Genomic DNA, 13,581 nt, shown 5'->3' with positions numbered 1-13,581 from the left:
AGAAAGAAAGAAAGAAAGAAAGAAAGAAAGAAAGAAAGAAAGAAAGAAAGAAAGAAAGAGAGGGATAGATAGAGAAAGAGGGAGGGAGGGAGGGAAGGAAAGAAGGAAGGAAGGAAAGAAAGAGAGAGAAAGAAAGGAGCTTTAATTGGCTTACAGTTCTACAGGCTATACAGAAAGCATAGGACCGGCATCTGCCTCTGGGCAGTCTCAGAAACTCACAATCATGGTGGAAGGTGAAAGGGGAACAGGCATTTCACATGGTGGGAGCAGGAGGAATAGAGAAAGGGTGGTGGTGGTTGGGGGTGGTAACACACTTAAACAACCAGATCTCAAAAGAACTCACTCAATATTATGAGTACAGCCCCAAGACCTTAGTGATTTACTCTCATGGCCTAAATACCTGCACCAGCACCCACCTCCAACATTGGGAATTGCATTTCAACATGTGATTTGGGCAGGGACAAATATCCAGACTATATCATTCCACGCCCTGCACCACAATCTCACGTCCTTCTCACAATGCAAAACACAATCATGCCTTCCCAATAGTCTCTCAAAGTCTTAACTAATTGTGGTGTTAACCAAAAGTCCAAAGTCCAAAATGTAATCTGAGACAAGGCAAGTCCCTTCCACCTATGAGCCTGTAAAATAAAAACAAGTTATTTACTTCCAAGATACAAAGGAGCTAACAGGAACGGGGCAAACCTTCTTGTTCCAAAAGGGAGAAATTGGCCAAAAAAAAAAAGGGGGGGGGTGGGCCTACAGACCCCATGCTAGTTTGAAACCCAGCAGGTAGTCATTAAATCTTAAAGCTCCAATATATTCTCCTTTGACTCCTTGTACCACATCCAGGGCACACTGGTGGGAGGGGTGGTCTCCCAAGGCCTTGGGCAGCTCTACCCCTTTGGCTTTATAGAATTCAGACTTCTCCACTGCTCTCAGAGGTTGGTGTTGAGTGGCTGTGGCTTTTCCAGGCACAGGTTGTAAGCTGCCAGTAGATCTACGATTCTGGGGTCTGGAAGATGGTACTCTTCTTTCCACAGCTTCACTAGGCAGTGCCCCAGTGGGGACTTCGTGTGGGGGCTCCAACCCCACATTTCCCTTTGGCACTGCCCTAGTAGAGGTTCTCTATTAGGGCTCTCCCCCTGCAGCAGACTTCTGCCTGGGTACCCAGGCTTTTTTATATATACTCTGAAAATCTAGGTGGAGGCCATCAAACCAACTTCACTCTTGTACTCTGCATGCTTGAAGGCTTAACACCACAGGGAATCTGCCAAGCCTTATAGTTTGCATTCTCCAACGTGGCAGCCTGAGCTGTACCTGGACCCCTTTGAGCCACAGCTGGAGTTGGAGTGGCCAAGATGTGGGGAGCAGTGTCTTGAGTCTTTGCAGGGTAGTGGTTTCCTGAGCCTGCCCCTGGCCCCCAAAAGCATTCTTCCTTTCTAGGCCTCTGGGCCTGTGATGGGAGGGGTACTGTGAAGGTCTCTGAAATACCTTTGAGTCCTTTTTCCCATTGTCTTGGCTATTAGCATCTGGCTGTTTTTCAACTGAAAAACAGCCTACTTGAATTCCTCTCCTGAAAAAGCTTTTTCTTTTTCTGCCATTTGGCCAGCCTGAAAATTTTCAAACTTTTATGCTCTGCTTTCTGTTTGAATATAAATTCCAAGTTTAAGTCACTTCTTTGCTCCCATATCTGAGTGTAGGTTGTTAAAAGCAGCCAGGTCACATCTTGAATGCTTTGCTGCTTATAAATTTCTTCTGCCAAATACCATAAATCATCACTCTTAAGCTCAAACTTCCACAGATCCTAGGGCATAAACAGAACGTAGCTGAGCTCTTTGCTAAGGCATAATATGTGTGACCTTTGCTCCAGTTTCCAGTAAGTTCCTCATCTCCATCTGAGATTTCATCAGCCTGTACTTCACTGTCCATATCACTATCAGCATTTTGGTCATAACCATTTTACCAGTCTCTAAGAAGTTCCAAACTTTCCCTCATTTTCCTGTCTTCTGAGCCTTCCACACCCTTCCAACCTCTACCCATTACCCAGTTCCAAAGCTCCTCCCACATTTTCAGATTTCTTTATAGCAATGGCCCACTCCTCAGTACCAATTTTCTGTTAGGCCGTTCTTGCATTGTTATAAAGGAATAGCTGAGACTGGGCAATTTATAAGAGAAGAAGTTTAATTGGCTTACAGTTCTGCAAGCTGTACAGGAAACATAGTGCCAGCATCTGCTTCTGGGGAAGCCTCAGGAAGCTTTGAATCATGGCGGAAGGCAAGTAGGGAGCAAGTGTCTCACATGGTGGCAGCAGGAGCAAGTGAGTGAAAGTAGGGGTGGTGGTGGTTTATTGTGTGCCATGAGAGAATGGGGGAATTGTTCAAGTGTATGACACACACTCAAACAACCAGATCCCACAAAAACTCACCATCATGAAGACAGCACCAAGCCATGAGGGATCTGGCATTATGGCCCAAACATCTCCCACCAGGCCCCACCTCCAACACTGGGGTTACATTTCAACACAAGATTTGGGCAGGGACAACTATCCAAACTATATCAACAACCGAGAAAGGTGTGAAGATGGCCGAATAGGAACAGCTCCAGTCTCCATCTCCCAGCGCGAGCGACACAGAAGACTGGTGATTTCTACATTTTCAACTGAGGTACTGGGGTCATCTCACTCGGGAGTGCCAGACAATTGGTGCTGGTCAGCTGCTGCAGCCTGACCAGTGAGAGCTGAAGCAGGGTGAGGCATCGCCTCACCTGGGAAGTGCAAGGGGGAAGGGAGTCCCTTTTCCTAGCCAGGGGAACTGAGACACAGAACACCTGGAAAATCGGGTAACTCCCACCCCAATACTGCGCTGTAAGCACACCTGCACACCAGGAGAATATATCCCATACCCGGCCGGGAGGGTCCCACGCCCATGGAGCCTCCCTCCTTGCTAACACAGCAGTCTGTGGCAATCTAACCGCAAGGCAGCAGTGAGGCTGGGGGAGGGGCGCCCGCCATCGCTGAGGCTTAAGTAGGTAAACAAAGCCGCTGGGAAGCTCGAACTGGGTGGAGCTCACAGCAGCTCAAGGAAACCTGCCTGTCTCTGTAGACTCCGCCTCTGGGGACAGGACACAACCAAAAAATAACAGGGGAAGCAGCAGAGGCCTGTGCAGACGTGAACGACTCTGTCTGACAGCTTTGAAGAGAGCAGTGGATCTCCCAACACGGAGGTTGAGATCTGAGAAGGGGCAGGCTGCCTGCTCAAGTGGGTCCCTGACCCCTGAGTAGCCTAACCGGGAGACATCCCCCACTAGGGGCAGTCTGACACCCCACACCTCACAGGGTGGAGTACACCCCTGAGAGGAAGCTTCCAAAGCAAGAATCAGACAGGTGCACTCACTGTTCAGCAATATTCTATCTTCTGCAACCTCTGCTGCTGATACCCAGACAAACAGGGTCTGGAGTGGACCTCAAAAATCTCCAACAGACCTATAGCTGAGGGTCCTGACTGTCAGAAGGAAAACTATCAAACAGGAAGGACACCTATACCAAAACCCCATCAGTACATCACCATCATCAAAGACCAGAGACAGATAAAACCACAAAGATGGGGAAAAAGCAGGGCAGAAAAGCTGGAAATTCAAAAAATAAGAGCGCATCTCCCCCTGCAAAGGAGCACAGCCCATCGCCAGCAACGGATCAAAGTTGGTCAGAGAATGACTTTGACGAGATGAGAGAAGAAGGCTTCAGTCCATCAAACCTCTCAGAGCTAAAGGAGGAATTACGTACCCAGCGCAAAGAAACTAAAAATCTTGAAAAAAGAGTGGAAGAATTGACAGCTAGACATATCAACAATCATTTACTCATTTTCCTTTTTATAGAAAAGATACCAGAGGAGAAGCAAACTTTTTTTTTGCTATCTGAAGTATGTAATATTCTTCTTTGTTTTAAATACCCTTACTTTTAAAGCCTCATTAAAAATATCTCTGAGAAAAAAATTTTGAAAATATGTCTGCCAAAGCTACCACTGTCAGGTCAGCACTAGTTTTCAAGCTGCCATCAACTTTTAATAAACTTTGGTATACTTTTTGCCCCTAAAATTAGAAAGACAATATTAAGAAGCTGATTTTAGGGTAGAAAAGCTAGTGATCTTTGTAAATAAGCAGAATTTAAGACTTAAGTGAGCAAGAATTTAACCTGGGCAAAGATGGATGGATAAAAGAAATTTTATCATCCTTGATGAGATTTGATCATGGCTATTCTTCCAATTTATTAGAAGAATAGTAATTAAATTAAGGATAAAATATTAGCACCTACCAGGGTTTCTATACTCTTAGTCAATTGGGAATGGCCATAGTATCTAAGAACAACATTGTTATTTATCATGGGGTGATAAAAACAAAATTAATGGCCCTCAAAAGAAAGAATGAGTTGTGATTAAGGCCCTTGACATACTAAGAGCTCATTGTGGCAAGCAAAGAGGCATGATAGTTCATGTAGCATAGACAGGTTGGTCCCCATATATTTCTGTGTAGATATATATGTGCTGTGCCTAAATATAAATATGCATTATATTCTTATATGACACTTTGAGTCTCATCTAAAGTAGATTTTATATGTGGCAATAAATATATCAAAATATCCTAAGTCCTGATGTAATTAATAATTTTATTGGTAAATGTGCAAATGTATAACTTTGTCCCATGAAAATATTATCTTATTTATTTATTTATTATTTATTTATTTATTTATTTATTTATTTATTTATTTATTTATTTAATTTTGAGACCGAGTTCGCTCTGTGACCCAGGCTGGAGTTCAGTGGCACAATCTTAGCCCACTGCAACCTCTGCATCCAGGGTTCAAATGATTTTCCTGCTTCAGCCTCTCCAGCAGCTGGGATTACAGGCCTGCGCCACCACGCCTGGTTAATTTTTGTATTTTTAGTAAAGATGGGGTTTCACCATCTTAGCCAGGCTGGTCATGAACTCCTGATCTCAAGTGATCCGCCTGCCTTGGCCTCCCAAAGTGCTGAGATTACAGGTGTGAGCCACCATGCCTGGCTGAAAATGTTATTTTATGAACAAATCACATGTATGAGTAGCTAATATATCACCAAAGATGGTCTCAATGGCTCATCCAGACTGTAATCTGCAGACTTCAATAATCATTGGATAAATATGCAAGATTTTTATAGTTTAATGAGAAAAATAAACTGACAAATATTATTGTCTTTGATTCAGTGTCACAGTGAGATTTAATCCCTGCCTGCCTTCATTTGCAGGTGCCATAGTACCCAAGTGTTAAAATTGTGGTGGATCCCAGAAGAAGTGTGCAGACATGAGTATTGTTTCTCAGTGTTTGCTCTGGGTCCTGGAGCCTCTTCTGTTTTCTGGTCCATCCAGTCCCCACCTTTCACTCCCCAGCATCCTCTGGTTCTGCAGCAGCCTTTGTATTTTAGCTTTCCCTTTGTCTCCTCTTAATCTTTGGATGAGACTAATGAGCCTATTGATGGTTTACTTTTCAGGCCCTTTTGTACTTTGATATTCCTGATACTCATTAGTGTAGTTGGTCTCAGATCTGCCTCTGCTCCTGAATTACAGTATTTACATAAACCCTGCTCAGCTTCTGTTATTCATGTAAATTTTGACTTTCACCTTCATCATACTTTTTATGGACTTAGTTTTCCTTCTGGGGCAGTTTCTGGTATACATGCTAAGCTTGTCCCTCACTCCTGGCTTGTTCTCGGCTTCTCAAGAAAATGTGAGAACTTTGCTTTGTCTTTAGGCTATGCCATCCCTCATTCTGATCCTACTGCTGACTCTGTAATTCCATTTCCTGCCTCTTATATTCTGTCTTTGTCTTTCTTTATCACCATAACTTCAATACCATGTGCCTCTGTTTTGGTATTAGTTTTTGGTATTTGGTATTAACCTGATGGGCCAGATAATTAAAAGTAATAAAAGGTAGCAGTCATAATACATATCCTCCAGAATGATACAATCCATTTGCTACATTTTTTTCATGATTAAGTATCCATCTATATTATTGATGTCCCTTGTTTATTATCCCTGATTGTATGACTCAGTTTGGAATAGAATTTAGAGAACAGTGGATTGTTAAACTGTTGAAATTATCTTGCTTTTTATGTCTCATTAATAATTATGTGAATATTGGTTATTGCCCAATTTGGTGATGCCCTGGGGCCCCATTATAGATCATTGTAGGGTGATTGCTATTGAGTGAAGGAGGTACACTGTGGGCTGCCAGGCAGACACCAACATTCTTTGGTGCTTGGGAAGGAAGAGCTCATCATGCCTCTCATCTGGAGTTTAATTTTCAGACTTATCAAAATTCTTACTCTTCTTCCTATGCACAATTTGTGACTGTAGTTATATTGGTGTTGGTGTCTAAGTAGGAAAAAAGGGACTTGTAAAGGCCTGGTATGGTGGCTAGCTCCTATAATACCAATGCTTTGGGAGGCCTAGTCAGGAGGATTGCTTGAGGTCAGGAGCTTGAGTCCAGCCTGTGCAACATAGTGAGACCCCCATCTTTACAGAAAAAATAAGTAAATAAATAAATAAATAGATAAATAAAAGCTGGGCATGGTCGCCCATGCCTGTAGTCCCACCTACTTGGGAGGCTGAAGTGGGATCAGAATTTGATTCTGCAATGAGCTATGATTGTACCACTGCACTCTAGCTTCGGTGAAAGAGCATGACCCTGCCTCTAAAACAAACAAACAAACAAACAAACAAGCAAACAAACAAAACCCTCTTTTTCTTGGAAGCATCTTCTTGAGAGACAGAATGCAGAAGTTATTGAATGATTTAAGCAAAAGGGTTAATTATTTCAGTAGTTCCTGATGGATGCAGGTGGATGACTGGCAATTTACTTTGCTTTACATAGGACCCTGTTGTTTTGTTTGTTTGTTTGTTTGTTTGCCTTTGTAATGTATTTGTAGAAGCCATCTCTTTCAGGGCAAATAAACATGCCAGCCTTCCTAAAGATGGTCATTGGTATTACTGGATGGCTGATCCCCAGAAATGCCAAATCCCTTATTATTTGAAACAGCTTGCGTGGAATAAAAACCACCCACTCTCTCATTTGTGTTTTTGGGGAGATCGTTCTGGGGGAGGGGTTTTGTTTTCTGAGCTGAGGGCTTCCTCCTGTCAGGACAAGGTAGATGGTATATGAGATTTCTGAAGCTGTTTGAGCAGCAGTGGAGGCTGTAAGTATGTAGATGTGTGCCACTTATACACTCACACACACGTCTCATAATAAAGCTGTTAGCTTGGGACTGGAAGTGAGAATCCCACTTTCCACTCCACAAAGAGACCTAAAATTTACACTCGCTTCTGTGGATTTTTGTTGTCATCCTAATTTTCTTCTTTTCAGGGTAAAATCTGAAAAGAGAGAAATGAAGATAACATACCAGAGAACATGGAAATCAGGAAATAATTTTAACTTTCCTTCCATTCTCAGAAAAGATACATACATAAATAAAAACACACACTTGTACATACATACACATATATGTAAAGTGTAGCTGAGAGATCTCTTAACAGGGATGCCCTTAACTTTTGTCTGCCAGGACTGTGACAGTGTTTATGATGACCAGCCACTGCAAGGATAAAAGCTTTTGATTTGCCTGAACTAGTTTTTTTTCCTGGACACATCAGGTTCTAAAGGCTTTGTGGAGCTACAAATAAAAACAGATAACCTTGCTGTTGTATTGCTATGATCATCTCTGTAATCCAGTTTTGAGCTCTTTGGAGATTCTTGTAAACAGAAGTTTCATCTGAAATGGCTGCTGTTAAGGTTGCTATTTATCATGTAGTGCATATTTTATTTTAAAAACAATTCCATTGTGTGTCAGTATAATAGATGGAATTTTAAAATGATTTTCCAGTAGTAGGAGATGTATTATTTTTTGATGTGTGTGTACATATTAAAGTGATAAGGACTTCACATAGTTTTTTTTAAATAACCCTTTGACCATTTGGAGCTGGCAAATACAATTGGGGTGAGCTAATCGCTCTCATTCCTTTCGCTTGGTCACACAGTATGAACCACATCAGACGGTGACCATTCTGCCCCTTCTAGAATTCCTGGGAAGATCACACCACAGTCTCCTTTAATGATTCATCCACTCTTGTGCTCAGCAAACCAGACTGTTGGAATTTCTTATTACTTATACCTTGAAGCTTGAACTTACCCCATATCTTTTTTCCCTTCTTTTCCACAGTTTGAGAACCTACTTACTCTAACAATTCTTTACATACTTAAAGGTTGTTTTTAAATTTTATTGCTATGATTAAATTTTTAATAACAATTTCTTAAGGTAAGCAATCTTAAGCATTTCAACATTTTTTGTACGTCTTACTTTCCACTTACTCTGTCTTGTGTCTTTTTCAGTATATGATTAATAATCATAATAGAAATTATTATAAAGCTTCATAGTTTGCAAGGCACTTTCCTATTCATGTTCTCTTTCATTTGATCCTTCCAAGAACCTTGTGATACACAGGGAGATGATAGGTTCATTTGGTTAGGCCAGAAAGGAAAGAATCTGGAAGGAGGGTGAAGTTATTCTAATGTGAAATGAAGAATCTTACAGAGAAGGAGCTAGAAATGATAGCATGAAATAGTTCTACGATTCTGTATTTCTTTTGCCAGGCAATGGAGGAGAGATGTATCTGCCTAGGGTAGTTTCCCTTTTTGGATCCACTAATTTTCATATCAAAATCAAAGCCCATCATTTTTGCAGGCTCTTCTAGTTGAGTGGACACTAAATTCCATTGCAATTGAGTTGGTGCACAAATGTACAGCATGCTGCGTGTACACATGCAGATCTTTATAAATGAAATGAGTCGGTTACCCACATTGTGGCTACTTAGGTGCTCTTCATTCTCCTCTCCAATTTGTTTCCCTCCCGTTTTCTGTCCAGTTCCTCTTTCACTAGGTGGGTAGGGAGAGAGTGGAATTCAGACATGTCATTATATTAAGACCTCTGGGATAAAGTTGGCTCACAAAATGTTGAAGTCACCTCCATTTAGGTAAACCCCAGATAAGTCATTTCTCCCCTTTTCTAAGCAATGCTGAATATGATTTAAAAGCTGAATGTTTTATGTTATATTAAAAAATAAGAATTATTTGCTAAGGTTCTCACTAAAGAATGAACAGATAAACTCAGTCCCTAAATATTTAAAACCCTAGAACTTCTTTATGTTATGATGACACCAGGTTGCAAAACAGAAGTTCAGGTCTTGTTTCCACAGTGAGTTGACTGGCAGATGAGGGGTTGTGCTTTGAGCTTGCTAGGGACTGTCTGCTTGTCTCCAGCTGGAGGAACAAGAAAGTCTAACAGGTTATTAGGGGTTTTCTGTTAGATACCCAATGGCAAAACTTCCCCCAGTCCCCAGTCCCATAAAGAAAACAACCCGTTTTTGAAATTGGAAACTTTGAAGGAAGATTTATGAACCTTTGGGTTTATGAAACCCGAAAGCACCATCTGGTACTTTGGAGTTTGCAGGCTGGTTGCTTTGACAGTCCTAAGTTTGGGCTGGCCCCCATTCCCTCTTCTAGAATTCAGTCTCTACATTGATACCAAAAATGCTAGTCTTCTAAACTTATTGGATAACTTGTAAAAATCAGTAGGATTTAGGATAGTATACCTGTGACTTTGAAAGGGCAGTTTTATGGTTTGTTACATGCTGCATTAAGGAGTCCAGTTTGTGAACTCCAAGTCTCCACTCTGCTTAGCTTCCTTGCAGGAGCGCTGTGTAATTTTGGTTTTGTTTTGACAGTTGGTGACCTTTGACCCCTCTGAGTAAAATGTTTAGGCTGAGGAGGACTGAAAAGAGCTTTCAGATGGGATATTTCCAACCTCTTTCAAGCTAGAGCAATCTTCCCCTCAGCACAGCAAACCCTTATATAGAAGTGGTTTCAGCCTCTCTACAATGTTCTGGTGGAACAAATCAGATCAAAGCCTTTCTTAATATGTTTGAAAAATGCACATCCGCATTGCAGAGCAAAAACATGTTATGGAAATCAATAATATCATATTCAGGCAGCCCTAACTTCAAAGTGAATCCTATGTGTGTTCTCAATTTCAAAAGAAAATGGAGAAAATGAGAACAGGGTGCATAAGTTTTCTCTGCTTAATTCTATTTGTAACTGAGCTGAGATCTCGAATGTCTCTTTACTGCTTTTTGACGGGTCCCTAAGGACTCTGGGTGTAGGGAAATCTGCTTATTAATTGCCTGCACCTGTGATAATCTTGAACACTTAGGTTAGAAGAGTGGCAAACTTTCTTCCACCTCATGCTTTGGAATGCAAATTATTTACATTTTATTGGAAAAGTAGCATTTTAGGGGAGAATATAAAATGAGAAACACAAAGATAATGTAGATTAACCTTGCAGATTGTTTTATTGAAAAGAAAATCACTTTGTATTGATAGTTTTTTTTCTATTGTTAGTTATACTATTTGTTGTGGTCCCATTATATGGCTATCTGTCATTTTCCAAGAGACAGTATGATTATATATTTAAATTATACAATGTTTTCGGGGTGGGACTGAATTTTTTAACACATTGAACATGCTTTATGATAATATTGGAACACATAATTGTATGTGTAATTTTATGCATTTAATTAGTATATAATATCAATATTTGACACCTGTGTCATACATGCATATATTCTTTTATTTGTTGGGAAGTAAATATTAAGTATATTTTACTGAAAGGAGTGTCTAAAAATTAACTCACTGGCCTATTCTTCTTTTTTCCTCTGTGCATCTTTCCTGCAGTGGTGATGGTAAACTATAATACTGTGGTGTTCAGCTTCGGGATTTAAAACTCAGACGGAGATGCCCAGGGGCTGAATCTTGATATCCAATCTCTTTCTTAACTTTGCTGTTACCTGTTGGACATCATATCCAAGGTCGGGCAAAGCAATATGATTCTTTCCACAGCAATGTCTCTTATTTTGCTTCTCAATATCTGATACATTTACTTGCTTACAACCTTTTCCCAAAATAGTGTAAACATGTCAAAGTTTATGTGATAGGCTGAAATGAAACTGTTTAAATTGTGGGTTTTAAATGATACTACACCATCATTTGTTTAGAAAATGGGGAGATTCCAAGTTGACCAGATATGATATACTCAGATACTTGTCTAAATTGATCCTGGACCTGACTCATCTGTGACTGAATTTTGGTTACCAGAACTGCCTTTCATTTCAACTTAAACTTCAAAAATGCATCAAAGATTTTGATAAGCTTTCTTTGAGTTTGTTTACTTTTAGATAATCCCCCTAGATGTAGCTTATAGACTAAAGCATGCCTCTTGACTCTCTACAAAAGAAAATTTCATAGCCTGAAATTGTTCCTTCTTCTGCTGCTCAGTGACTGGGATTGTAAAGAGGCAGACTGACTTGGACTGCTTTCCTTTGGACCATGTTCGAATTGGTAGGAAAGAAAAGGTAATTATTGTTAAATGAAGACACAGAAACTTAGGACTTTGGGGCCACCTTTCACCGGCCCCTCCCTTTGTTATCCCTGTATCCTAGCTGTCACCAGTTCTCTCAGACTTTTCCTGAAAACAGCAGGGATTTTCACTTGACTCTCACGTCAAGTGTTACAAAAATATTTCTGAGTTTTGACAGAAGTATCAACTTCAGTTTTTCTAACTAGTAGCGCCAAATAAGTTCTGTCCTGGGGATTACTGCCCTTCAGTCTCCTGATTAGTTTGGTCAGTGTTTGTCATAGTTTTTTAGAAAGACATGTTAAAAAAATTACATGATGTAGAGTTAGGTGAACCCTCAGAATCCTGACTCAGGGACTTATCTCTGAAATTGTGATATATACACCTTTGAGAGATATCTCTCTCTCTCTCAAAAAAAAATTATATATATATATAAAATCATATATGTGGCTATTGGTGTTTTGAAAAACCTTTTATTTTTCATCAAGAAAGAACAAAAACAAATTCCGCCCAACCTTTCAAGTTAGCACATTTGTCCTTTCTCCCACATTCATGAATCAAGTTCTAATTAGTGCCAATAAGTCTGAAAAGGGTTTTTTTTTAAAAAAAAAAAAAAAAAAAAAAGGAAAGAAATTTTATTCCAGAGAGGTTTGCAAACTGGGGAGATGTAGCCTTGGGTACAAAACAAAGGTGTGCTCCAAGAGAACAAAGGGGGTTTGTGTTGGGTTCCTGCCCAAGTTCCCACTCTGGACCACTTCCTTAGTCGTGACTCGTTGGCATTCATTGAATTCTGATTGGTTGATGCAGGTTGCACTCTAATGGCTGATTCAGGTGGTGTGGACGAGAACAGAAAGCAATGAAAGTCCTAAAGTTTAGTGAGTGTGGGGGTTATCCACAAATGTAGAGTGCATGTGTGACCTCTGGTCAGCAAATGGCTGCTTGGCACTGTTTTGGATTTAGGTCCAATTAGCCACTCAAGATCTATCTTGAAGGATTCACTTCTTCAGGGTTCACATTTGTAAGCTCCAGACAAAGTTTGTTACTATTCCCTGACTCATTAAATTCTTCATCCTGGGGCCTTCTTCATTTGTTTTTTGACCACTAAATTTCACCAGTGCAAACCACAGCTTGCTTCAAACCCATAACAAGAGTTTTCCAGCCTTGACCTCTTGATCAATGGTCTGGGATTTTTATACTCACATGTAACCATGCTTTTCTGCAATATTATGGTAAAAATCTCAGTCCAGTTGTTTTCAAAAGGGAGTGAGGAAGCTGTATTTTTAGTATTACAGTGACCCCTAGGTCCTGGGTAAAGTGCAGTTGCAGAAAAAAAGACATGACCAGTTGAGGAACTTTGGCCTTTGGCTCAGAAATATGTCTTGATAGTTCTCTGGCTGAATTTCCACAGAGATTCTTAGCACAATAAAACTGACAACCATGAAGTTTTCTCAAATGTTTATACTGTAGTTTCTCAACAATATGTGAACACAATTGAAGCATTAGAAATAATCTTGAGATTCTTGAAGTTCACAAACATTTGTCTGACCTCAAAAATGCTATAAGCAAGAAATGTTGAATCCCTAGTTCAGAAAAATCAAATTAAATGAGATAATGTATGTGAAAGTATTCTGCGGTTTGTAACTTCCATACAGATGTCATATTTATAGTTTGATAATTTTCTTTTTCTTCCATGAAAGAGAGTTCAGGTTAGGTCAGTGTTATATGATTTATGTATATGTCGATAGTAAAACACAAATTGAATGGGGTTTAGAATAAGAATTGACTCCTTTCTTGTTTCTAAATACCAGAGATATCTGTTGTTTTTGCCTATGCAGCATTCCTTTTATCCCTACTGCTGAGATAAGTTGTTTTTATTTCAAGAGTCATTGATTCTCCGTCTCAGTTTTTTGAGTGTGGCTCATTCTATTATCCATTTCCAGGGATGGACAGTAATCTTAACCTGACCCACTAGAATTCTCTGTGATTAGTTCATGGGTGGGCACAGGACTGCTGCTAGCTCAGTGATAATCATCTAGGACTTCCAAGAGAAGTAATCTTATAGTTTCTGGCACTTATGTTTTTGATTGTGTGG

The sequence above is a fragment of the Piliocolobus tephrosceles genome, chromosome 5, assembly GCF_002776525.5.
Source record: "Piliocolobus tephrosceles isolate RC106 chromosome 5, ASM277652v3, whole genome shotgun sequence".
Lineage (NCBI taxonomy): Eukaryota > Metazoa > Chordata > Mammalia > Primates > Cercopithecidae > Piliocolobus > Piliocolobus tephrosceles.
The sequence above is the reverse complement of the archived record's forward strand: the minus strand, read 5'-3'. Positions refer to the sequence as shown.